Here is a 25,246-nt window from a genome sequence, read left to right on the forward strand (position 1 = left end):
TTTACGTTCACAGTTTTCAAATTTCGAGCGTCGCAACTTCCCTGTAAATCTGCCGCTACTCGAACGCAACCCTTGTCTGTGTTTTCCTTCGCGCGCCACTTGCAACGTCGAAGCGCCATGTTCTAATTAATCATCGAAATTAAGAATAGTTTACGTTCACAGTTTTAAAATTTCGATCGCTCACGATGTCCGTTTACACCTTATCGTCGACTGAAATTATTTCCGTTACCAATCGCGATAACTATCAATTTCTTTGGAAATTCACACATTTCTCCGGGAAGAATCATTCGCCAGCGGAATTCACAGTTCACTCTTTCTCCGAACTTACGAAATATTGCCAGCTGTTAACGAAAATTCTCTCGCTTAATCACCGGCCGGTTAAGTGTTAAGGGATAAGCGAACTCGCCGGGACAGTGGTTCTCAACAGGGCCGAGGCAGGCGTCGTTAACCTTTCAACGAGTATGACGTAACATTCCTTCATGTTTGGTATTCAAATTACAATTATATATGCTGAAACTACCGAGCAGGTAAATGAACTTTTCGAAATTCCTCTACAGAAACTCCAACAGAGCGTCTATTAAGACTCTAGTTGATTTAAAATTCAGTAAGCGTATCGTTAAATCAATTTCTTTAATAATTTCTCAAATATCCGTTATGTTTTTGACGCGTTGAATGCTACGGGGGTCATCGGTGAAACCAAATCGAATGACTATAATTAAACATTTCCATATTACAAATAACGCTATCTGATAACGCAATCCAAATGATTTAATACACCTTCTCCATTTTCTGTATTTTACACCATGAAATCGTGCGCTGACGTATTAACCCCTTGCAAACAAACGACTCCACTATTCAAACAGCAAAGAACCAGTACATAATTTCCTTATCCTACATTATTCAAGAATTCGCTGTGTGATTTGGCAGAATCTACAGGTTTTCTATACTTCGGAGAATCTTCGTCCGCAAAGGGTTAATCGTAAAAAGAAGAAATCAGGAATGGGCGATACCGAGGCGTCTGGTAGTTTCAACATTCCAAATTATGCGCACGTGCACGTCATGCAATTTGAATAATTGACACACGCGGAACGCCATTATACTTTTTATAATGGGCATCGCCCGAATCCCCTCAACGCGCGAGGAGAAATGTCCACCAGAAGAGGGACATTTCTAATCTTCCCACTGATTAATTCACCAGTGACCGGGTTAATTAGATTCACGTGTCAACGCGCGACCTCGTGTGCTCGGGGTAATATCGTACGTCTCGGATTGCGGGGACAATGTAACTCGCAGGACACGTTCCTGCGGCCAACTCTTTCGAGCGTATCTCACTTTACAGGGATGGGGAGCAGAGGGCGAAGGGGGGGTCGGAGGGAATCAGGCGGTATAACAACGATGGCGTCTCGAGTGTTCCGGGGGATTATCTGCTCGCCGAGGATAGTCTCGCGTCCCGGTTTCTCCACCTGATCTTCGGCTGATTGCGGGGGCTCGGAAAAATTAGTCGGATTGTTTGGAACGGTGGCTCTCATCCTCTTACGGGATTTGTCCCACTTTTTGCTTCCTCAACCGAGCGGCTTATAACGAGATACGCGCGGCCCCCGGACCCGATAAGAAAACCTGATCGCTTCTCGTTCGTCCGCGAGATTTTTCAACCCCGGCGATGGAACATCCGCCGGGAGATTCGGAATTTTTACTTTCGCCGGGCACTCCGTGCGTTCTCCGAATTCGCGCGGCTGAATCGACCCTCTGTGAACTGAATTTTGTTCCGTGAATGTAACAAAATTTATGCAGTACGAAATTAATAAATATCAACGTATGAACACAAATTAACAATGTATTCGATAGTTTAATTCTATTGAAACGAATATATTTTGTAACTTTAAAGTTACAATGACGTTGAACGTAAACGCCCGTGTGTACGAAAGTTTAAGTTGATTAATTATTTAATGTCGGTCGTCGTTTTGCAATAAAAAATTAAATAAGTCAATTTAAGTCCGATTGCGATTTAACCCTTTACGGATGAATGTCGACATTTTGGCAAGACGACATGTTCATATTTGGGAGACCAAGCCGGAAACGAGTGAGTTAATTACTCGAACGTCTAAAGATCTGCACGTAGCTTTCTGTTTTTCTATTGATTAAGCGATTGATAAATCATTTAGTTTCGTCTGTTGAAGGTTTTTTACATTCCTAAGAACCTTCGTCCGTAAAGGGTTAATCGGAGGATTGGCGGTTCGGCGAATTTAAGTAGAAACGTAATGGCGTTTGGATGCTGGTAGTGTTCCTTTCTTAATTAAGGGGCCGATGGTACTATAGAAACGTTTAGAAATATTTTAGATTATGAATGGAGAACTTGTTTCTGAAGGTTTGATTGCGCTATAGAAACGTTTAGAAATATTTTAGATTACGAATGAAGAATTTGTTGTGTACTTTTTAATTCGAAGCACAACGTTTCACTTTCAAACGAGAACGAAACTGGGATTGAATTTTTTCGTCAGCATAGTATTATCCACGGGTTGATTAAAGAATGCCTTTACACCGAATATCCGAGCAGCGTTCGCGGATTAACGGATCGGCGAATATTCGGACACAGGTACCAATCGATAAAACAAATCGACCAATTAGAATTTCAATATAACCCGGCTCGCGTAGGCACTCATTTTCGCCGTGATTCTGATTATGAGTCATTATTCTTCTTGACCCTCGCCCGACAGGGAAATTAACCGGATTGTTTCGAATGGCGGCGCATATCCTCTTAAAGGATTTCTCGTTCGTTTTTTTCCCCCGCCGTCCCACAGCGATTTACACGAACGGTTAACGCGCGTGTGCGTGCAGATTACGTTGCAGATTCGTTCCGAGGGTCACCGTAAGTATTTCCTGATTGCGGCACCATCGAATTTACGAGAACTCCGGGTAACTGTGCCTCAAGGCTGTCGCATAACGTGCATTTCCGGTGCAGGGCGGCTGGATTTTTTCTGGCTCCATTTAAACAACCATTATTCCAATTTTAACGAATTAATCGCGGCTTCAGCGCTTCCGGTAACTCCCGGGGCGCAATGCATCGCAACGCAACAAATTTCTACCGTACTTCCGTTTTTCCGTAGAGAATAAATTTATTCGTCGATAAACGAACATTCAGCTTGTTCCTAATAAAAGAAACATTCGTGAAGCCAATTTAACCGAAGAATTCCAAGTGCAGAGGGAATTAAAGTATCATCGAAAAGTGACAGAATAAAGCTTTCAACCTTTCTCATACGTTCTTTCGTTTCGAAAGGAGCGAGGATCGAAATTTGTCTGCGTTCCGAATTTTATAAATTGAAACTGGTAAGTCTGCTTCGCGCTACGGAAGCGAGTACTTCGAATATAATAAGTTACTTGCGCTCGGATGTTCTCCGACAGTCGTAACGCGCGTCGTATGATGAAGAATTTTCACGACGCGAGTAGACCGAAGCAATTTCCCTGAAACAGTTCGGTTCCGCGGCAAGCATCCCTTAAGGATACCACGGCAAAGGAATTTCTGACATTTTTTCCCCTTTGCGCGATCGTCGGCGTACGCAACAACCCTTTGTGCCGCGTTTATCGCGGACAAGGGCTCGATCGAGTGCCGCAGTCGAATGAAATTTACGAGGAACACCCTTTCACCGCTGCCGCGGCAATTTCCTGTAATTGCAGTATTGTACGCACCCATGGGAGCGTTACGCCGAACAACAAACAGTGAACATCGGTCCCATTTTGTGGGATCGTCCGCGAGAGACGTCACAACGGACGGTGAACAGAGGAACCGAGGGAAGATAAAGAAGAGGTAGAAAGTGATTAAACGAAAGGGTGCGTTACGCTAATAGAAGGATTATAAACATCTCCCTACCGACTTTATACCGCAAACATGTTAGTTAAATATATTACAATCCTTACACTTCCTAATATAAAGACAGTTTCTCAATGCATGATAAACCTCTGACCCTTCGCAAACTATAATTGAAAACTACACGAAAGACATTAACACTAGAACTATCAGAGACCTCAAAATGACCCACTCCTGATTGCTTCCTTATTAACCATTAAAAACAGATAATCCTCTGAGAAACTACTAGAGAAACTGATTCAGCAACAGGCAAACTGAATCATAAATAGAAATCTCAATAGCACCACAGAGTTCCCTTAGAAAAATTTCAAAAACTGTCCAACTGTTCGGTACTTCTAGCGTTAGAAGCAGACCTCGGTGCTCCAACCTTCGAAAAACTCCCTAAGAAATTGAACACTCCCAGGTTCAACCTACCAAGAGACCGCACCGGACTGAACCAATACGGCGTTCCGGTTTCCGCCTCCGCCGGAAATCTCGCGTTCAAAAATTAACGAGGGAAACGCAAGGAGCAGGAGAACGATGCTGAGGTTGGCGGCTCGTCGAGCAAGATCGCAGCCGGGGACGGAAAACGGAGCGCCGAGTGCACAAAGGGTTCCGCGTGCACGCGCGGGGGTAAGACCGGCCAGAAATCTGGGCGAAAAAAAAAATGGGGGAGCACAATGGACGGCAGACGGAGGATGGGATCTGTTTAAAAAGCGGACACCGGCGCGGGGGGAGGCGTCGTTGCGCGAGACGAGGAGGGAAAGGAAAAGGGAAAGGGGTACGGAGCGAAAGAGAGAAGTCGCAGACCGGTCGCGTCGGGGCGGGGGGTGGCGCTCGCCGCGGGAGGATTGGCGAGAGAGCGAAGAAGCAGCATCAGGGGAGACAGAAAAATCAAGCAACAAAGAGTAACGCCGGCAGTGCTGAATATTGCATTCGCATTCGCCGGCTGCCTCGTCGTTTTCGTCCTCGCCACCCAGCCGCCATGTATGAATGCAGCAGTCTGTCCGTGAAGTCGGTAGCGCTCGCAGTCTTATTTGTTCGGGCACAATATGCACGCGCGCCGGCAGATGCACGTATGCATTTTTATGGGAAATGTAACGATCGGCTTTCGACGCTGTTACCCCGCCCGCGCCCCGGCCGCGCCCCTCGCCGGTGAAATCTCGTCGACCGGCTGCTACCCGGGACGAAATAATTCCTTGGAAATGGAAAAGCGGCGAACTTGGACCGGCGGCTTTCGAAAATTCACTCGACGACGGGATTACGGATTTGGAGATCGTCCCTGTCGGAGGGAAGCGGTCGTTCTGTACTTGTTGAATCGGTAGCGTTCGGGCTTGTCGCTGGAGCGTTTAGCAGTTGCGTTCGGTAGACATTGGTAAATTGTTTCTGATTTCTCGAGATTGCTTCCTTTTCAATTGTTACCCACGTTGAGATGGTTCACACCGTTTTAAGGTGTGTGGATTTAATGTTCGAGAGCTGTTTCGAAGAGCTTTCTAATTTTGAATCTGTCGGTTTTACCAGTGTTTCTATTTAACACGTGTCAGTCACTGTTGACTCTTCCGAATGACTGGAAAACAATCGTAACGTACAAGAGAACCGAAAATGTTTAATAATGTTGATAATAGCGTAATGCAAACATTGCAGCGAATAAGTAATAATTGTTTTTCTTTGCTGCGAGAGAGAAACCCTACGAAACGCTTAAGACTTTCGTGGCGCTCAACGTGTTAACTATCATTGTATATTATTATTGTACTGATATTTAGATTAAAATGATTCTCTACAGTATCCGCGGTAGAATCCATCAGTGCTCCGCAGGATCGGCCAATTCCCTAAGAAGGGCGAGTTATATTCGAAGAAAAGAAGATAAAGCGCGAGGCGATCCCGAGGCGGGCGGAGGTGTCGGAAATTCAATCAACTCTTCAAGCGTCTCCGTAACCCCTATCGACAGAGCCCTTTCAGGCGCAATTAGTTCGATCGCTCGCCCTCCCGCAGACCCACGGCCCCTCTGCCGGTGGTTCATCGGCGTTCCGCAAAAAGTTCGAAAAACGGCTGGGAATAGGACAATCGTTCTCCCTAAACGCGCGATCCTCGGCAAAAACGAGGCATATGCCGGCTGAAGGGGAAACGATATTTCAACCCCCTGCGCGACAACCCGACCGGATTAAGCGGAAGGAATAAGAGTCGAGGGGGAAAGAAAGTGGGCGCAGGATCCAGGATAAACGCTGGGAGAATCTCTCGGCGGTAATTAATTGCAACGCCGGTGGAGAGATAATAGTTACTAATTAACCGGAGCGTGGCCGATCGATTCGAGTTCTCGATTCGGATTCCGGGGTATAGGAAAGGGAATGGGACTCTGGGATAGGCGGACCTTACGTAAAGCCCGGTGACTTTGCGATCGCGCCGGCTGTGTTACCGGTAGCAATTTCCTTGTAGGATTTACTGGATATTGATGGCCATATCCTGCGGGGGAATTCTTTTTCCTCGGTGGATGTCGGCCGGGGTAGTTTCAATCGAATACGAGTGATAATTTTTATATGTTTCGTGGATACGTGGAGCCACGAGATGTTTGAAACTGATACTTCTGTAGCTGGAGCGTCGAAGGAAAATGTACTTTTATTTAGAAAACGAATCTTTCGGGCTTGAAACATATTGTTGGCGCAATAAAGAGAAAGAGACACAAAGAGAATGTGTAACATAAGAATATAAATATATCGAATGAGAATATAGATTTCCTTATTTTCGAACGCGGTAAGTGGTATTCATTCAGCCGATTAAATCTATTCGATACAGAAAGAATCTCCTTCGCGTCTCGAGGATCTTAGGAAGAGTTAAGTGCCAATTTCTCCTACTCACCAGGATGAGAAACCTCCTCGGAAAGCTATGATCGTACAAACCTCGAAAACCACTTACAATTCTGATTCGCCACTTTCCAGTGACAAGTCCGTTGAAGGCTCGCCGATCGGACACGAATGGCTCGTGGTTCGTATACGATCTGAATGATACTAGGCGCGGGCAATTATCGTTCGGAAACGATTCGAGGCTACGTAAACGGGATTCCCGTGTTCCACCGAATGGAACGCACAATGGGACCGCCGTGATCCGAGGCGGGTTTTCTGGAGAGGCGTTGAAATTCCGCGGCAGACTCCGCTCCCGGCTCGTCCTTTAAAATCGACGATAACGCCAGGAGAGAGGGACGCGTTTGTCCCCCGGCCTTCCGCCCCCGATCCCCCATTTAGTGGCGCGCCTTTAAAGCGTCGGATCGCCCGGCGAACGACAGACGGGACTTACCTGAAACAGATAAAAAGGCATAAACGTTAGAGAGGAGCGGCGGTTTTAATTGGGACGACGTCATTTATTGCGGAGACGGAGCCGAGACGGTTCACCGTGGAATTCCATGGGCTTTTGTAACCCGTTAAAAGGGCCGGGGCTTTTCAGCCCCCTCGCCCGCGATAAATGACGGATGTCCCGATCGCACAATGCCGCCACCCGACGAATCGAGACCCCACCGCGACACCGGAAGTGGCCTCCCCGTTCCCGGCCAGCTTCTCCGCGGACGAGTAAACGAAATAAATAAAATCGCCGTTTCGGCGGAGTGGAAATCGTTTGATAAACTTCGGCGAATCTCCGCGATGGGGCTCGCTGTCGCGCGTATACGGGGTGTACGGAGGTTTAGGAGCGATTCGCGTTCTCGACGTTGTAATATAATTTAACCAGTTAACCGTGGAATTTACTCGGAAAAACCTCTGGTTCTGCGCGCGATAACATACAAAAATGGAGCGTGTTGAACGCAGAACGAATGCACGTAGAGTGTATTTTTATGAAAGATCAAAGCGAAACGAAGAAGAATTACATGTGTATGTGAAAAAGTAAAGAATTCATCGCTGAAAGAATTAGTATCGCGTCGAGCTTTACGATGACGTGTACGCTCGTCAAACACAGTTGACTGGTTTAAATTTAATTTTAATTCAATTCGAACCGGTGAGACGGTCGTCTCGGTTCTGTAAGTGGGACGGTTTTGAATTTTATTGTAAAAAGAGTGAGTTAAGAGTGTTTCAAGAATAGTTTTGTAATGTAATTTCGCGAAGTTTCGTTTGGTGTTACGATTACATTTGCGCTCTGAATTTCTTTTGCTTTTCTCGGTAACTATTATTTTAGGGTTTCATTTGAAATGCATTTTGAAAAATACTTTATAGAAAGCAGCGTGGGCAATCCTTTTCGCTAATAATATTGTAAATAATAATATAATGCGTTTTAAAGCTATCTCGACGAAGAAGCACGCTTTGAATAAAACTGGTGTCGAGTCACTCGACATAGGAGTGCAGAGGGTTAAGGAATTAAAAGAGATTTACGGTTATCTTGTGATACTGAGTTTTACACAGGACACTCAAACGCGGCACTTAATCTTCTTTTATCAAGATCTTTAATCTGACGCGATGTTTGACTCGAAATTTACGGGATTGAAGTCGCAGTGTACCTCCCAAGGCAGTCGTGGGAGAGAGTATTGACAGTGAATTGACAGACGTAGAGAAATGTAAGTGAGAATACTGATGCAATCGGTCGAAGGAGGAAAAAAAAGGGAAAGTATAGAGCGAAGGGAGCGTGACTGTACAGTTTCCTGGCGGATTTTAATTAATCGGGACGCAAAAAAGGAGGCGTCTTTTGGACACGTAACACATGGCCGGCGGAATTGCCACATCGCACGGAAAGAGCGAGATAAATCACGGTTACACGGACGCTCGCGAAAAAATCGTGTTCCCCTGTCGTCGATCTGAGGACAAGCGCACGTGCCTCACGTTTTCGTGAACGTCGCTCGCGCAGGTGAGACCCGGCTTATCGTTCGCGAGAATCTGACGACACTTGATCATCTTTTTTCGGCACGTTGAAGAAGTGACGCGCGGCCATAGATGCGGGACATTGAAATGTCACCGAAACGGAGTTAAACGACGTGGACTCGTTCGCTCGAGTTTAATGCGAAAGAAACGAATCGACTTGTACAAGATGTTTCAAAAATATTAGCAATATAAATATGAAAGAAATTATTGTAACCGTTTGCACTCGGGAATATTTTTAGCGACAAATATTCCTCATTTTCTGATGAAATGTCAATGGTATTTTTTAACCCTTTGTACTCGCGAGGTGACTCTCAGTCATCATTTGATTCGATACGGTAAAATTATAACGTTTGATGTTTAATATTGAACTTTGTGTAATGTATCATTGCGAAATATCAAAGTAAAATACTTTTGTCCCGTAATTTATCGATTAAATTGGTTACATTAGTTGCAATAAACATCGTCTATATTTTATCAGAGTGTTGAATAATTCTAGCAAAAGACTTTCGAGTGCAAAGGGCTAATATAAAACGATACCTTGCATAAATTAAGCGACGAAGCTATTTTACTTCGATGCTTCATGTGTTGGTAGATTACAGAAAATTTAATATTGAATTTTAAATTTTATCATTTAAATCAAACGGTGAGTAAAAGGCGCATCTCGAGTGCAAAGGGTTAAAATTTTATAAACATAGTCGTATTAATATACAAACCGGATTAACATGTTTTTTGATTCTAAAATTGCCAATGATAGATTATATAATGCATTTAAATGATGTGAAACAAAATTTAGTTTAATAGTATCGAAGGAGGGTATACTATTATCGAGAATTTATTATGATTATGTAAGCATAAAGTGAATTTTACGGTAATAATTATACAATGTATTTAAACGATGTGAAATTGAATTTAATTGAATAGTATTTAAAGAGGATTTATACTATTATTGAGAATTTATTATTATTTAGGAATAAATTGCCGATGATACATCACTCTATACAAAATTATCAACGAAATCTCCGAATTCGTTTCCAGTGGAAGAGGTTACCTATCGTTGATGTTCAATATTGATTCCCATCTTTCCGCGAAGCACTCCGACATATCAGAATTAAGCGGAACATCCGCGGAGGAACGATCGAGCCAATTTAATATTCCCACTTCAATATACCGAAAGTAGGAATAATCATTTTGAGTGGTCGCGGAAGGAGGAATTATTCAATGACACCGTGCGTCTTGCATACCGTTGCACGACTGACACCACGGAAAAACGAGTGGGACGGTATATAGCCCGGAACGTGTCTCGGAACCTACGATAAAGTCGTACGTGGAGGTAAACGTCTGCAACGGTGATGCGCTAAAAGCAGCCGTAAGTGCTCCACGGAAACACATCGTTCCGCCATAAGGGACCCGTAACTCGATGGTCGTGCCGTTGCGAATGATGTAATGGCGATGATAAAATTCGTTTTCGCTCTCCCGCGACGATACCGCGAATCGATGGAACCCTGGTCACGAATTCAGTTTACATACAGCTTTGTCTTACGGAGACCTCGTTCTCCATTCTGAACGGTCCGCCATCCGGCTGACAGAAGTTCCTGTTTCGAGTAAACTGTATCCTCTTACTTTCTTCCCGGAAAACAGAGATCCGCGATTCCCTCTTCACTTCAAGGGGATATCGCGGAAGAAAATAATTTTTACTAGACTAAGTCTCCTCTTTAATTCAACAACCTTGTAAATTAGTCGTAGAACAGGAGTTCAAAGAGCTAATCGTCTTTGGAAGTGAATATTTCGTAAAAGTATCATAAACAAGTTCAACGCGTCTTCGATAGTCTTGTTGCGTTACACGTACAAGATTCTTTTAATACTTTGACTGCCAAGTGAACACTCGTCGAAACTCGAAGCAATTCTCTTAAGGAAACTAAAAGGTCAATATTCTTCGTAACGATTGCTCTACTACCTTTCCAGTATCTCATATTCTAACAAAATTCGGTTCGTTCGTTACGTCACCAAGAAAATTAATATTCAAGTGTAAATAATGGTGTCATCCGAATTCTTTTAACACTCTTACTGCCAAGTAAACACTCGTCGAAACTCGAAGCAATTTTCTTAAGAAAACTGAAACTAAAAGGTCAATATTCTTTCCACTATCTTTCCAGTATCTCATATTCTAACAAAATTCGGTTCGTTCGTTACCTCACCAAGAAAATTAATATTCACGTTTAAATAATGGTGTCACCCAAGTTCGGTGACGTGCAATCGAAATGTTCAAATTCATCGCTCTATGGAAAACGATTGACAAACGAAGTGTCCGAGCAGGATTTTGCCAAAGCTCATTTCCAGCGCAAGAGGTCAACGCTAATTTCTCCCCAATTGAAATTGCACGTTTTACTATCCAATCTCCGACTTTTATAACGAGTGTACTCGTAAAGACCGTACGTTTCTCTCCCTGCGAATGGTCCACGATAAATCAACCTCGTTTCAACCCCCTACATCATACTGTCGCCCAGATTATCTTCCTCCAAGGCGTCACGAGTCTTGTCCCCGAGTGCATCGAGATTCCGCGTGATCCCCGGCGCAACGCGAAAGGGCAAAGCGAGCCCCGACACGGTAATTCCGTGTTGCGTAACACACGGGGATCGAGGGCACGGCCATGCGAGAGCCGCGCCGCGCAGTCTGCACCGGCGAGACTGCAAGGCGGCGGCGACGCGACGGGTCCCGCGGTGCACTTGTTGCAACAATGTGCCCCGGCTTATCCGATAAGTTCCACCGGCGGTGATTCACGGCGGCGTTGGGCATTATTCGAATGCAGGTTCGCTTGATTAACAACGACGAATAAATATCGGACGGTAACTGTACGTCGGTGAATTCTGTGCCAACTCGGAACGTGTTTTAACCGTTCGGATACTAAACAACTTTGGTGGACATTTACCAAAAATGTGATTGGGTGTGTATGCAAAGAAAATAAGAGTACTTATCTGACGAGACAAATATTGTGTTATTACAAGAAATAACATTTATTCGAATAAATATACTTTGATCTATTTCTTGAAGAACATAGTAAGAAAATTATAATTGATACTGATAAAGCTTTAGCGCTCTTTAGCACTCGAACGGTTAATTTAGAAGACTCAATCAGGACTTATTTCGAATGTAACTGTGATGAATAAGAAGCTATTTCTTCGATTTAGAAAGCCATTGTCGTTTCATTGGTAGACGGTGATAGAAAATAAATGTTCGATACGACCGAACGAATTTACGTTAGGAAAGCATTATTAGGTTATTCGTTATTGACATGGGGAATATTTACTCCTATTCTGTAATTATTCGTTATAGTTAGTAAGTAGATTGATAACAAGGCAACGTCGGCGTTTCTCTAAGTAATGAGTAAAGAATGTCATAAATTTGTTTATTAACCCTTTGCGGACGAGGATTCTTTGAAGTGTACGAAACTTTCAACATATAAAGCTAAATTATATATCAGTTGCTTAATTAATGGAAAGAAAGAAAACTACGTGTTGATCTCTTGCTGTTCGACTAATTAGATCATTTGTCCACGACTTAGTCTTCTAAATCAGAACATTTCATCTCACTGAAATGCCGACGTCCGTCCGTAAAGGGTTAATCGTGAATCGTGAATATTTTGGTTATCCGTTGTTCAACAGTGAGATCGAACGTATCCATTCTTTTCTCGTTATTCCGAGTAACTTCCGCGTGTGCGTGCGGATTCGCGCGTGCATCGGCATCCAGCCGCGTCAAAGGATCGTGAGAATGTTCCGCGAGGAGTCTCGCGACGCGGAGAGCCTCGGCTGACGGTGGATCGGGGTTAAACGGCGATCGTGGCGATGCACGGGACCGATCTTGTGGGAACCGTGGACAATCCGATGGGAAGATTCATCGCCGGGGCATGATCGATTCGAATTAGAGGCCGAGCGAACGCCCTGGCAACACGCCAGCCGATATTTCCGAGCAGCGAGACTTGATTGGCTCTGACGGAACGTCGCGGAAATCGGATGTTTGAGGATATACTCCACGGAAACACGGAAAACATGTTTCGACGGAAAAATGTTTTTAGTTTCAATCGGTTGACATCCTGACGTAGGATGTTGCCCGCTGTTTCGAAACGAATGAATTTCAATCGTACAGAAGGAAATGTATTAGATGTTGAAAGACTCATACTAAAATAAATAATATCCATGTTTCCAATGCTTGGCGCCTTTAAATGGCACACATACTGAACGATACACTCTTCGAAAGTATGCCAGAGATACGCGAATTTGATGGAACATGTAAACAGCATCATTCTAGAGATGCTCGATGGTATCTCAATATCGAGTTCCAATATTTACATTGACCGTTCGAGTCCCACGGGTTACTGCATTCGCGTTTCTTTCGTTTCAATTTAGAAACTGTTTGACTTTTCTATTTTCACAAATTTCAAACAGTGCGATCGTCACACTTTTCCAGTCTTGGGCGAGTAGAAAATAAAAATGAATTAGAAGGAAAAGAAGTAAATAAGCTTCATCTGATTCTACGAACACGATGGACTGACACTTTTAGACAATGTAACAGAGAAGCGCCATCGCGCCGCTTGGGACTCGGTTAAAGTATACAACCGTGATGGATCAGCCTAACACACAATTTTCTCTTCAGAGTTATAAACGATTTCAAACAAGGAATACAATAAACCACTGACAAAGTCGATGGAAGAATAAGACGAGCTAAAGGATTCCAATCGATACGTCTCACCACTGATTCGCTGAAACGTATCAGATCACTTAATTAAATACAATCAGCCTCGCCGAGTCGGCGCGCAGCTGCAGGAGAATCCGCGGGTAGCTCGTGAAATCAGATTCCGTTCACCCTTCTTGCGCACGAGCCGCCCGCCCGCCCGCCCTCTCCGTCAACCCGCGAAATTCCGCGCGAGGCTCGAAATGCACGCAAACAATCGCGACAATGTACGCGTTGCCGAGCGCACCGGCGAACCCTGACGATCCACTTGCAGAGGAGCGTTGCAACGTCGAGTGCAGCGATTATGTGCAGCGAGGTGTTTATAGGAGCAGTGAACTCCTCGGGACCACCTCGCCCCCCGGCCCCGCCGCGTCGCCTCGGCGAGTCGCCCGGCGGTAACTCGCGTCTCCCTTCTTGCACCTTGTCAGAGACACGCGCGCCTATATAAGCGAGCCGATCTTCCTTCTCCATTGTGATCCCGGCACTAGCCTTAACGATAGTGCTCTTCCCTGTTTCGTCAAGGTTTCCCCGACGCTGCCTCGCATTTTCTTTGTCGCCCTAACTTCATGATGCCCTTTGTCCTCGTCTTCCTCTGCATAAACTCGTCGAATTTTTACGCGTAGCGTCGATCGAATACGGAAATTGATCGTTTTAATTCGTCCGATCGTTGGGCAATAAGAAGGACAATAAGGTGAGATGGTCTGATCAGAGTTAGATTTTCGAATATCTATATTTCGAATTGCTTTTAGTATATTGAATCTCGAGAGGTCGCGTAACCCTTTGCACTCGAGAGCCTTTCGGTCGTTATTTGATTTGACCCATGGAAGAGATACAATTTAGAATTCAATATTAAATTTATAATGCATTAAAGCATCGAGATAAAATAGTTCTGTTACTTAATTTATGCAAGGTATTTCTTTATGTTAGTTGTAAAACGTATCATTGATATTTCGTCAGAAAATGAATATTTGTTAAGAAAAATATTCTCGAGTGCGAAGGGTTGAATATTTCTTTCATTAGGTAAGTATGTTTACAATATAATAATTCTTTTCGAAGATAGTATACCATTTTCCTTCGACCCTAGCACATAACACACGCGACGCCATCTTAAACTGTCTCCCCCTTCAGCCCTTATTTCTCCGTCTCCATTTCAACCGGTGTTCTCTCCCACGATGCGAATTTTCGCCAGCCGCATGGGACGCAGCACATACGGTCCGTCCATTCGAAAAGCTCCCAGCCTCGCAGAAACTCGCGCGAATATAGGTTTACCCGAGCGACGGTCCCGCCGGGCAACTCACAGAAGAGAAGATCCGCTGATCGATAAGCGATATGAGTCTCCGGCGAGCAGAAATTCGATTCTGGTTAATCTCCCCTCTAACTTTCTCGCGCGTACTATTTAAAACCATTGTCCTAGACATAAAACGGAAAAGTCCTCCGGCCGGAAACCCGGTCACCGTATTTCCTCTCCGGTTCTCTCCGTTTTATCAGCCATTTTAGTTCCCAGTTTTTAACAACCATCCCCGAATTTACGACTGGTCGGGAAGACGCGGCCCGGGGACGCTCCGCCGCGCTGAATTTTATTTCTATGCTCGCTTGTTCGCCGCGCGCAATTTTTATTTCCTCCACTAAAGCGTCTCTCGAACTCCCCGCCCCCGCCCCCGCCGCGGTCGGCTCGTGCACGCTCAGCGTCCCGCAAACGATTCCTACCGTTCCTTCCGCCGCGAGAAGACCGCACACGTACGCCACGAGAATTCCATTCGAAAATATTCCCCGCGACGCTGGATTCCCGTGCGCGGAGCCGGCCGCGCGCAACAAAATGTCGGCTCACCGAGGGAGAATTTTTCGCGGCCGCTAATTCGGTGATCATCCCCGCGGACGTAACTCGAGTTACGCGCGATCCGGCTACGCTCGAAAGCTTCATCTTACGGGGACAGGGAAAGATACTGCTAATTGAAAATGTTGCCGGGGATCTACGTCGGAAGTTGCCGAAGAATTTTTCTTCCTAGTCGGATGTGCTCCCATTAACCTGGGGGAATTCTTGTAAGATTGAATTCCGAGCAATCGCGTCTCTCTTGGGAGAATAAAGGTTTTGGAACTACGTCGTGTTAATTACCTGAACATGGTAATTTAAGAATGACGCACAATATTCCAGTTTCCTGTAACACTAAACCTTAGCAGTCAACTTTTCGACACTCCTCTATAGCAACGAAGGGTGCATCTATCGAGACTTTGATTTATAAATTCATTGTGCATAGTGGTAAATCAGTTTCTTGAATAATTCCTTAGATCTGTTATATTTTTTACAATTGCGAAATGAAGAGATCAGGTAGTTGTAGCGTGGAAGGAACGTATATCGACGATAGAATGTCAGAGACGTAAGAATTTTCGAATTTTCCAAATCGAACATTACTCTCTACCATTTCAGTTTCGTGTTCTAAGCGACTCGCTCGTACGTTTCGCTGGTAGAGCTTCTATAACGCGAATCCTGTTCGATTTTCCAACGACAAAGCCCAACCGTCAACTTGCCCGCGAGTTACCGCGAGTTTCGTGGATCGTCGGCCGATGGCCACCGGACACTGGCACGGAGTTCCGCGCCGCGGAAAGTTCCGGCAGGCCGTCGGTCGCAGGCGGCTCGAGAAGTTTCGTTAATCGACGACACCGTTGACGATTCGGCGTTTAATTGATCGTAATTACCGCATACCGAGATAAATAGTTGGCGAGTTCACCTTGTGCGCGCGCGGACGGCAAGACGCGGCTGGAGGTCGGCCCGGTATCGATTCGTGGCAATCGGAAAACATAATTTGCGGACTAATGAGCCGGTCGGGGTCGTGTTTCCATCCGAACGATCGGTGGATAGCGAGGACATCGTCGCGGTGGTCCGACGTGCAACGCCGTTTCGATAAAACCGTAAAAACACGCGACACTGGCCAATCCGCGGCGTTCCCTCGCGCTCGAATTGTTTACAACGTCGAGCGGAATATTTTATTCGGTGAATTTAACGAAGAGATAAGTGTTTCCTTTAAAAAGCTAATTTCCTTCTCGATTTCGAACATCGCGTGCTCTCGTTCCCTGGCTTTAAGGTAACCAATCGAAGGTGATCGAAGAACGTCGAGGGCCTTGAGAACATTTCACAAATACGCGAGAATTCCGCCGACTTTTCTGTCGGAGCCGAGATGAAAATACGCCGAAGACTTACGGCATCCTTGTTATTCCGGTACGAAGTTAACGACCGTGCGGGACGAGGAGGAAAAATGAAATGTATTCGCGAGCGTAATCTTCTCGCCATAATTACCGACCTCGCTAATCGCGAAGTTAACCGGATTTTATATTTGCCTCGCGGATCGATCCCGCTTGTACACATATTTCTGAAACGATGGCTCGAGGAACTTCGAGAATTCGGCGGAACATTTTTCGCAAGAGATTCCAGTCGTTACTGTGAAAATATTAAAACCGGAACGGACCGTAATATCGCGAGCGTATTACCGAGAAAGTTACGATTAGCCGGACATTTTATCCGGCGATCGAGTGAAAGAGTAATTTGAATTCAATTGTATCGGTTAATTGAATCTGTTACGGGAACGGGGGAAACCATAGAAACGTTTCTGCTGAAAAATACACGATAACGAACCGTTCGCTGGCAGAGAGGGAGAGAGAGAGAGTTTTAGAACCGCGATATAATCGTCCGGCGCGTTTCTCGCGTTCGCGTTTCACGGGATATCGCGGGAATATAAATATCCTGCGAATTTTCGGGGGGCGCTTCACTTTTTCTTCGTTCACGTGCACGCGGCGTTAAATCATGTAACATCGTTGTTTCACCCTAAATCACCGGCCGAGCCGGGCAAACTGAACCACACTGTCATCCGGTTTAATCTGATTCGGTGGAGACCGCGATTTATATTTTAATCAGCGAACCTCAGCCCCGCCCGGCCGTGCCGGCCGATGATTAAATCGCCCGTTCAAATTATTGCTCGACGTATTACCACCTGCTATGTATGTCAACCGAGTCCGCCTGTATGTCCGATATACACGCGCGGATTCAAGCATCAAATGCTGCACTCGGAGCGATGCGTCCCGCTGCATTCCAGTGAACCTAATCGAAACACCGTGCACCTTTCCACCGAGGAACGGTTATGAACGGTTGATAAAAGCTGATGTTAGTTAACCCTCTATAGGCCGAATTTTTGTTCATGATTATAACAAAATCTATGCAGTGTAAAATTAATGAATATCCATGTATGAATACGAATTAACTAATTCAATAGTTTAAGTAACTTCATCGAACGAGTATATTTTGTAACTTCCAGGTTACAATGACAAACTTTCACGCCTGGGCATATAAAAGTTTAAGTTAACTGATTACTTAATTTTATTCGCCACTTTGAGTGCAGAATGAAATAAATCAACAAGATGCCAATATACTGATATGTGACTTCAAAGTTACGTGGACCTATTAAAATGAGTTAGAAATTCGAAGATAGATATACGAATGGTTAAGTCAGCGTGATAAAAATTAATGATAACAGTATTTTTTCGTAAAGAAATTGTTTCGGGCATTGTTAAAATGGGAAAGGGACGAGAAATGTTTAATTAACATTGTTTCACGGATACACTCTCGTTCTCTTTTATTTTCTTTCATCAGCCGACACGGCCACCGTTTTGCCAGAATTAATTGAACGAAACCATTTAATTATATTTCCCGTCTAGATGCAGAGATGCAAAGAGAATTCTACAACCGATGTATAAAGTACGAATTAATTAATCCCTGTGATAATATAAACCTCAATCTACGCGTAATATGTAGGCCACACAACCGGCACCAGTATATCACCCATTCGAATTGTTCGACTTTGTACGTGATCGGAAATTCCGACCAATAACAAAATTAATCGCTAATGAACGTAAATCTCTCTATTATTACCGTTATAACCTGGAATTCTTGAATAATAAAATAAATCTACAATATCGGTAACCGGCTATTTATACTCAATTCGATTACACTAATTTCATTAAACCCTTCAAGACGATTTTTCTATCTTTCATTAGAAGTCACGCTTATTCCCAAAGAATTTATCTGACGTGAATTCTCCTTATATTCTTACAACAGAAGCATTCCAATTGCAAGATTGCAAAATCGTCTCGATAGACACAGTATGAATCACATGACCGAGAAACTATATCGCAAAGAAACATCGCGGAAAAAGTTTCCCTTCGACTGTAGTTTGTTATATCAAAAATTGACACGAATCGAATGATGCCAAAACAGACGAAGCTAATTATGCGAAACATTCGAAGAAATCAAGTGTTCGTTAACACGCCGACTGCCGCGGTCACCGATGATCGGAGCTCCCAAATTACTTGAAAACGATTACAACTCGTAAGATAACGTCGAATAAGAATTCAACAGCGAGAACAGAATTTCATTACAAAAGAAACAACTGATACGTAAAACACTCAAGCTTCTCATAGAAGTCAACCTGTTACTATCAAAGTAAAATCGAATATACACGCGCCAGTGTTCTGAAACAGGTTAACATCGTTACAAATACCCCCGTTGATACAGCGAACTGCACCTTTACTTCCCCGGCACGGCCATCCTCTAACAAAACACTCTCCATCCTCCTGTTTCCATTCCAAAACGATCCGGCATTCATTTCCAATCGAGGATTCCGCGCGAACGATTCGCAGATCGCGTCCAAAATTAGCTGCGCCGGCGATCCGCCGCCGGTTTATTTCTGCTCCATCTCCGAGCCGAAGATCTCGCCCCCGATAGGAAACACGTTGCCCGCCGGGGGAGAACGGTTTTCGTCGATAATCCCGATTATTTTCCTTCAAATCGCGCCATAAATTCCCGAGACACCACCGCCGGCCCGGCTCCCCTCCGCCCCCGCCCGTTTTCCGCGGCCGCGGCCGGTTACCAGTCGAGCAGAAATTTATTTTCCCCGGACCCCGCTCGATCGGAGGACGACTTCCGGCCGCGGCGGAACCCGCGCGTCTCGCCGGTCGATTTATTACGAAACTTCCTCTTATTATTTCCCCCCCGCCACTACTTTCGGCCAGGTTTTTCCGCGGAACGCCGCCCGCCGCCGAGGGGCGAGAGATAAGGCGCGACGTCGGCTGCACGACTTCACGCTCAATTGCGATTGGTAGTTATGACTCGTTATCGGGCTCATAACACTCCTCGGCCCGAAGATACTGCGCCTTCAAGTGGGTCACCGCGTCGAACCCGTGCCACGCCGTGCCGCGGGAAGAAGACCATCGCGCTCGTTGTTACTCCCGCGACTGCGAGGCGGACCGATCGGTCTCCCGCCTCGCGGTTATCCGTTCGAAGAAACTTCCGAGAGATTTATGGCGGCTCGGGGGAACTTCGTGCCGCGGATTCTGGAGATCCGTGTTCTAAATGTAAATGTTTTGCCTACTGCCTACTCGATGCTTTCGGATTCTTCCGCTCGGAACGATCGACTCGGCTTTGTCGAGGCTTTCGTTGACGTTCGGCGACAGCAGGCTTTTAAACTTGAATATTGATGTAATTAATAGAAGTAATTCGTGAGATGGAAGGAAGACAGCAATCCTTGCGAAGAATCTGTTTGGGTTTTGCTTTTTCTGGGAAATTGCATGGGAGTTTCGGTGATGAGTTGACAGGTAAAGTGTCAACGTGTTTTGGAACTAGTCATATACCATCAGGGATTCTGTCATGAATTTTTCGTTAACTGTAATTATAATCGTAGCAATAAGTGTTTCTGAGATGGAAGGAAGACAGAGCTATCCTTGCGAAGAATCTGTTTGGTTTTTGCTTTTCCTGGGAAATTGCGTGGAGTTTCGGTGATGAGTTGACAGGTAGTGTCAACGTGTTTTGGAACTAGTCATATACCATCAGAGATTCTGTCATGAATTTTTCGTTAACTGTAATTATAATCGTAGCAATAAGTGTTTCTGAGGAATGTGATGTGAGACTTTCGCAATTATTGTTAGGTGCTGCTTCGATGAGGCATCGAGACATTTATTAATAGCTTTCCGGTAGATAAAATAATGGTTTCTGAAGCACGCTCGGTGAACAGGTATTGAGAATATTCCGGGATCGTAACCCGCTCTTTATATTCGCGTTACGAGCTCCGACCGCTACAATTATAGACAGGGAGTGCAGTATGTAAACCGATGGTCAGAATAATTGCTCCGTGCACGTCAACGATCCAAATTTCAAGTGTCTGCAGTGTTTGGAGCGACGTAAACAAATGGTAATGCTCGTTTCGCGCTGCGAGTCAGCGCAAATAAACAGGGCATTAGCGTGATTCCGTGTTAACTGTCTGAAGCACGTGAATCCTACTGCGTTTCGTCCAATAAAGGTGAATAAAGGCTATCGAAATGATCCGTTGAACGAATACCGAACGATATCCGCTATCGTCGGTTCCTGCTGAATGTAGTTTCCCAATGTAACTCGCGACTTACTAAATTCTCCGAATTTCGACGGTGGGAGATCGCATCGAATTCCCATGATCATTAAAGAGGCGAAGTTCCATTGACACGTAACGCGCGCCAGTGTTTTACGGCTCATTTCCCGTTACCCATAAACCGTCGTAATAATTGTGCCGCGCGATACATATTACAGGAGCGAATTAAAGCTCCCATAAAAATAAATGTCCGGCGAGATTGATATCGGCCGCGGCGTAACAAGTGATCGCCGCGTCCCGAACGAAAGTGATCGTATCGGGCCGGCAACAATGAAATTAGCCGTGCCCGTTACGGTTATCGGTTTACGTCGGCCAGATCGGAAACGGGGTCCGCCGGCGATGCCGTTCACGTTGCTTTCACGGATGTCACATCTCGACGGCCGAAGGCACGCGGAATTCTATATTTGTCCGTGAAACTATTTATACCGTGGCGCTTGACGCGATCCATAATGTGCACTCACGGCCGGGAAAGAAAAAACACCGGGGTCAGGCGTTACTTCATTCACGGAGAAAAACTATCGTGGGTGGCATTGTGTTGCGCGCTTAAATAAAACCGCAGCCACCCGGTCGCCGCTTTCGTCATCCACGGAATAACCCTTGCAACGCGATATCATTTGATTTTCGCGTGACACGCTCGTTAGTCGCATAGTTCGCGTGTTTCGAATGACAGATTGGACGCGTTCCCCCGTTCCATTCGGCGAACTCCTTTTGATTGCAACGTTGCGTCGGTGATTTTAGAAATCACTCTCGCGAACTCTGTATTCTCAAATTCTTATTCTACCTTACATTTCTGGATCGCTCGCATGCTTTCCGTATATACCTATTACCCCCAAAATCATAATGCAAAACTTCCATCGATATTTACTAGCGGATCGTGAACATTGAAAAGATAAAGCGTACCGGTTCGGCGGATCCCGAGAATCTTAAAGCGAAACGGTTCGATCGATTCCAATGAAACATCAGTTCGGTAACGGCGAACTGAGAGCCCCATCAATCGAAACTTCAATTTTACGATCAACTGTTCGAACACTCGGCCCGATATCCCTTGTAAGCCTCGAAATCTCCGTGTCTCCTCAAATTGATACGGGCAAGCGACCCGAGATTCGCGGCGGCGATAAAACGCCGCGATACGACATTCCCGGCGAGCCAAGTTAACCGATACAATAACGGACTTCCCATTGGCCCGCGCGACCGGCCATTAATCACCGAACTTCCATTGCGCCGTATGAGTGGCCGTCATGAAATTCGGATAGTAATTAAGTCATCCGGCCGCCGAGCCGCGCCGAGAGAACACCGACAGCTCGCCATTCGTGGCTTTGTACTTCCGGCCGGCTTCTCCTGGCCGGGTCAGTGATAAATGGATCACGGGCACATCCTCTCTTACTCGCAGTACCCGGTGAACAAGGAGCGTCAAGAGCAGCGGCTGCGCCAAGATATAAGATCCGGCACTGGGCTGGGTATGCCCGATTGGCGCCGGCGACGATCCTTTCCGGCCCCACTGTCGAATACGTCGATCCCCGCGATCCCGGGATTTTTATTAAACCATCGCGCGGCGACCGTCACCCGGCGAGATCACGAAATGGTGGGTGCTATACGATCAGCGCCGGCAGGACACTTCTTTCGGAACTTTCGAGTTTCATGAGACCCTCGTGTCCGAGTTGTGAATTTGATATATTTACGAGGATCTGGGAGACGATCGTTTGTCACGCGATTTGGGGGATCGAGGAATGTTCTGAGTTTTACCAATAGTGAATGTATTATATACTAGTAAATTACCCTGCGAATGCTCGCCGATTCTTAGATCAAAGAGATCTTTCTCGAGATGCAACCGGGTTTTCATATACCGGTTGTGAATTTGATTTACGAGGATCTGGGAGACGATCGTTTGTCACACGATTTGGGAGATTGAGGAATGTTCTGAGTTTTACCAATAGTGAATATATTGTATACTAGTAAATTACCCTGCGAATGCTCGCCGATTGTTACATCAAAGAGATCTTTCTCGCGATGCTACCGGTTTTTCGAATAGTGTGGTCTTTATTATTCGCGAAACATTTAGAAACCAATAGCGAGATAAACGAATAAAGCTGTTAAGCGTAAATATTGAGATATCCCCGTATCGCGATCGGCATTCGAAAAAAGGCACGAGCGCAAGAACGCCATCGGTGCGATCGTATTTCATAAAACCAAAACCTGGTCCCTAATTGATTTTCATTAACGATCGCCGCCCACGGGGCGATCTAATGCATCACTCTAATTGCAAATAAATACAGAATGCAGAAATATAATGAGAAAGAAATCGGCGTCGCGTGGATGTTCGCTCAGCCGTAAACCGAATTAACGATCGGGGGTAATAAAATTCATAATAATCGTAATCGTAAAATGAGCCAATACCGCCGGCAATAATTGGCATTAAAAGCGAGCCGCGCCACTTCCTGCCCCCGTCCGGACGCTTCCGTTTGCTTTGGCAAACTGCTCCGTTCGCGGAACACCTTCGCCAGACACTTCGCCGGAACAGTTGGAACACTTTAACGCCGCTTTCCCGCGGCGTGAAAGGTGTCACCTCTTTCCTGGAGTGTTTGACTTTTCCATTAACGCCGCCCCGCAGGCCGACGCCGAGGCCCGACGACTTTGATGTATGTATACCGGCGCATTAATTAGCGGAACCGGTAACCTTACTTACGAGCTTTGTGTTCCGGGGATACGTCTGGTTTGCAAATGTTCACCCTGCGGTTCCCGTTGCTAATTAACCGACACACCGGTTATACTTAATTTACCTCGGTCTCGAGCAGCCCCGATGGAAAGTCTGCACCCTGATTCTGATACGTTCGTGCACGGCGAATTACACGTTTACACTCGATCGTGTTCTAGCTTCGTTTACACGGAATTTCGTGTCGCGATGCGTGAAATGCGGTTGACGAAGACGGAGCTCACTTTCAATATTTCGATCTTAATCCTCTGCACTCGAGAGGTGACTCTCAGTCACCGGTTGATTTGATACAGCGAGATTACGAAGTTAAATATTTCGTATTCGAAGTTAATCTTTGCACTGCTGCGTGAAATATTTCAATGAAACAGCTTTGTCGCTTAATTTATCTGTGAATCGTCGTTAAATTGGTTTCGAACAGTGTCGTCTGTATCTCGTTGGAAAATATCGAGTATTTTCAGTGAAAAACTTCCGAACGCAAAGGGTTCAACACGTCGATGTTCCTATTGTTAGTTAAGAATTTACTGGACTTTGTGGCAAATATTCTCTGAAAGTAGAAAATTTGAAAGTGAACGAATGCTAACGACTGTCCGACATTAGCATTTAAATCTAGGAAGTATTTCTGTTAATAGAAACGATTAGGAATAGCGATCGTATTCCTAAAAATCAACGAAACTTTCTAATAAGTGTTCCTTAAAAATCCCCGTGAGGAGAAGAATGAAGTGTTAACAACAATCACGCGTTTTCAACGAATTCGAGCTGTTCAGAGTCAGGTAAAAACAGAAACAGGGGAAACGAAGGCGCGAGGGACCACGGGTATTGGTGTTTCCGCTAAATCCAGGAGGTGTTAGCAATCCTGGAGTGGATATCATGGTGCCGGGCCAGCCTGGAAATTATGCAGCCCCTAATCTTCGGGATTTTCATAATAGGCGGGTTCGCCGAGCTGTTCAGGGCCGCACGGACAGCGAGTGGCGTCCAAGGTGCCGACATGTTATTAACGTTACCACAATCGCGTGATCCCGGGGTGTGAAATTATCGCCGCACTGTATTAGTCGCACGGTAACCCATAAGTCATGCGCTTGTCCGCGTTTCACCAACGAATATTGTAATTATGATATGTTACTCTATAATTAATCCCGTAACTTTCATTTGATCCACGAGCGCTGCTTATACATTAATTGATTTGTTCCAAGCACCGTCGTCTCGCTGCGCCTGAAGCGAAATAATCATAATAGCGATCGTCATTCGCGCTCAACGCATAACTCAGTGAATCGATGATTTTTCGTATAATCTGCAGATTCACTTTTTTCCCTTATACGGGGCGAGGTTCTGATGACATAATTTACCAATTACACTCACGATTATCCACGTATTCTCTTAACTTTCCACCGAAACTTGATTATTAAGCCTCAAATATAGACGAGTTTCGAGGTAAACAAACCCCAAGAAGTAGGTATTCCTACCACCGAAACAACCACCAAATTCAAACTCTGATACTTCGAATTCGATGATCGCTTCGCTAACAGCAGTATAACTCCAACAAATTGTAACGTTCGTAAGGATCACCGAAGAAATCGTCGATGCACAGCGCGGCGTCGCGCCACGATAACCGAGTTACCGAAAGTCGGCGCGCGACGCGCGCGTTCCGCGGGAAGTGGAACTCGCGTAATTATTCCAGGCGGCTGGCGAACAGTGG

General features: G+C 45.4%; 1 protein-coding gene and 1 long non-coding RNA gene across 6 annotated transcripts in view; both read right to left on the reverse strand.

Annotated features, from left to right (window-relative positions):
* Ppn (proteoglycan-like sulfated glycoprotein papilin) overlaps positions 1 to 25,246 on the reverse strand; it is a 175,361-nt gene that overhangs the window by 112,668 nt on the left and 37,447 nt on the right. The gene's annotated exons all lie outside the window — the stretch shown is intronic.
* The window catches only part of LOC143174840 (uncharacterized), a 67,853-nt gene continuing 49,652 nt past the window's right edge, over positions 7,046 to 25,246 (reverse strand). The window contains exon 3 of the long non-coding RNA XR_012999270.1: positions 7,046 to 7,129. This is a non-coding gene — a long non-coding RNA (uncharacterized LOC143174840). The remainder of the gene's footprint in view (positions 7,130 to 25,246) is intronic.

The sequence above is a fragment of the Nomia melanderi genome, chromosome 8 (assembly GCF_051020985.1).
Source record: "Nomia melanderi isolate GNS246 chromosome 8, iyNomMela1, whole genome shotgun sequence".
In the NCBI taxonomy this organism is placed as follows: Eukaryota; Metazoa; Arthropoda; class Insecta; order Hymenoptera; family Halictidae; genus Nomia; species Nomia melanderi.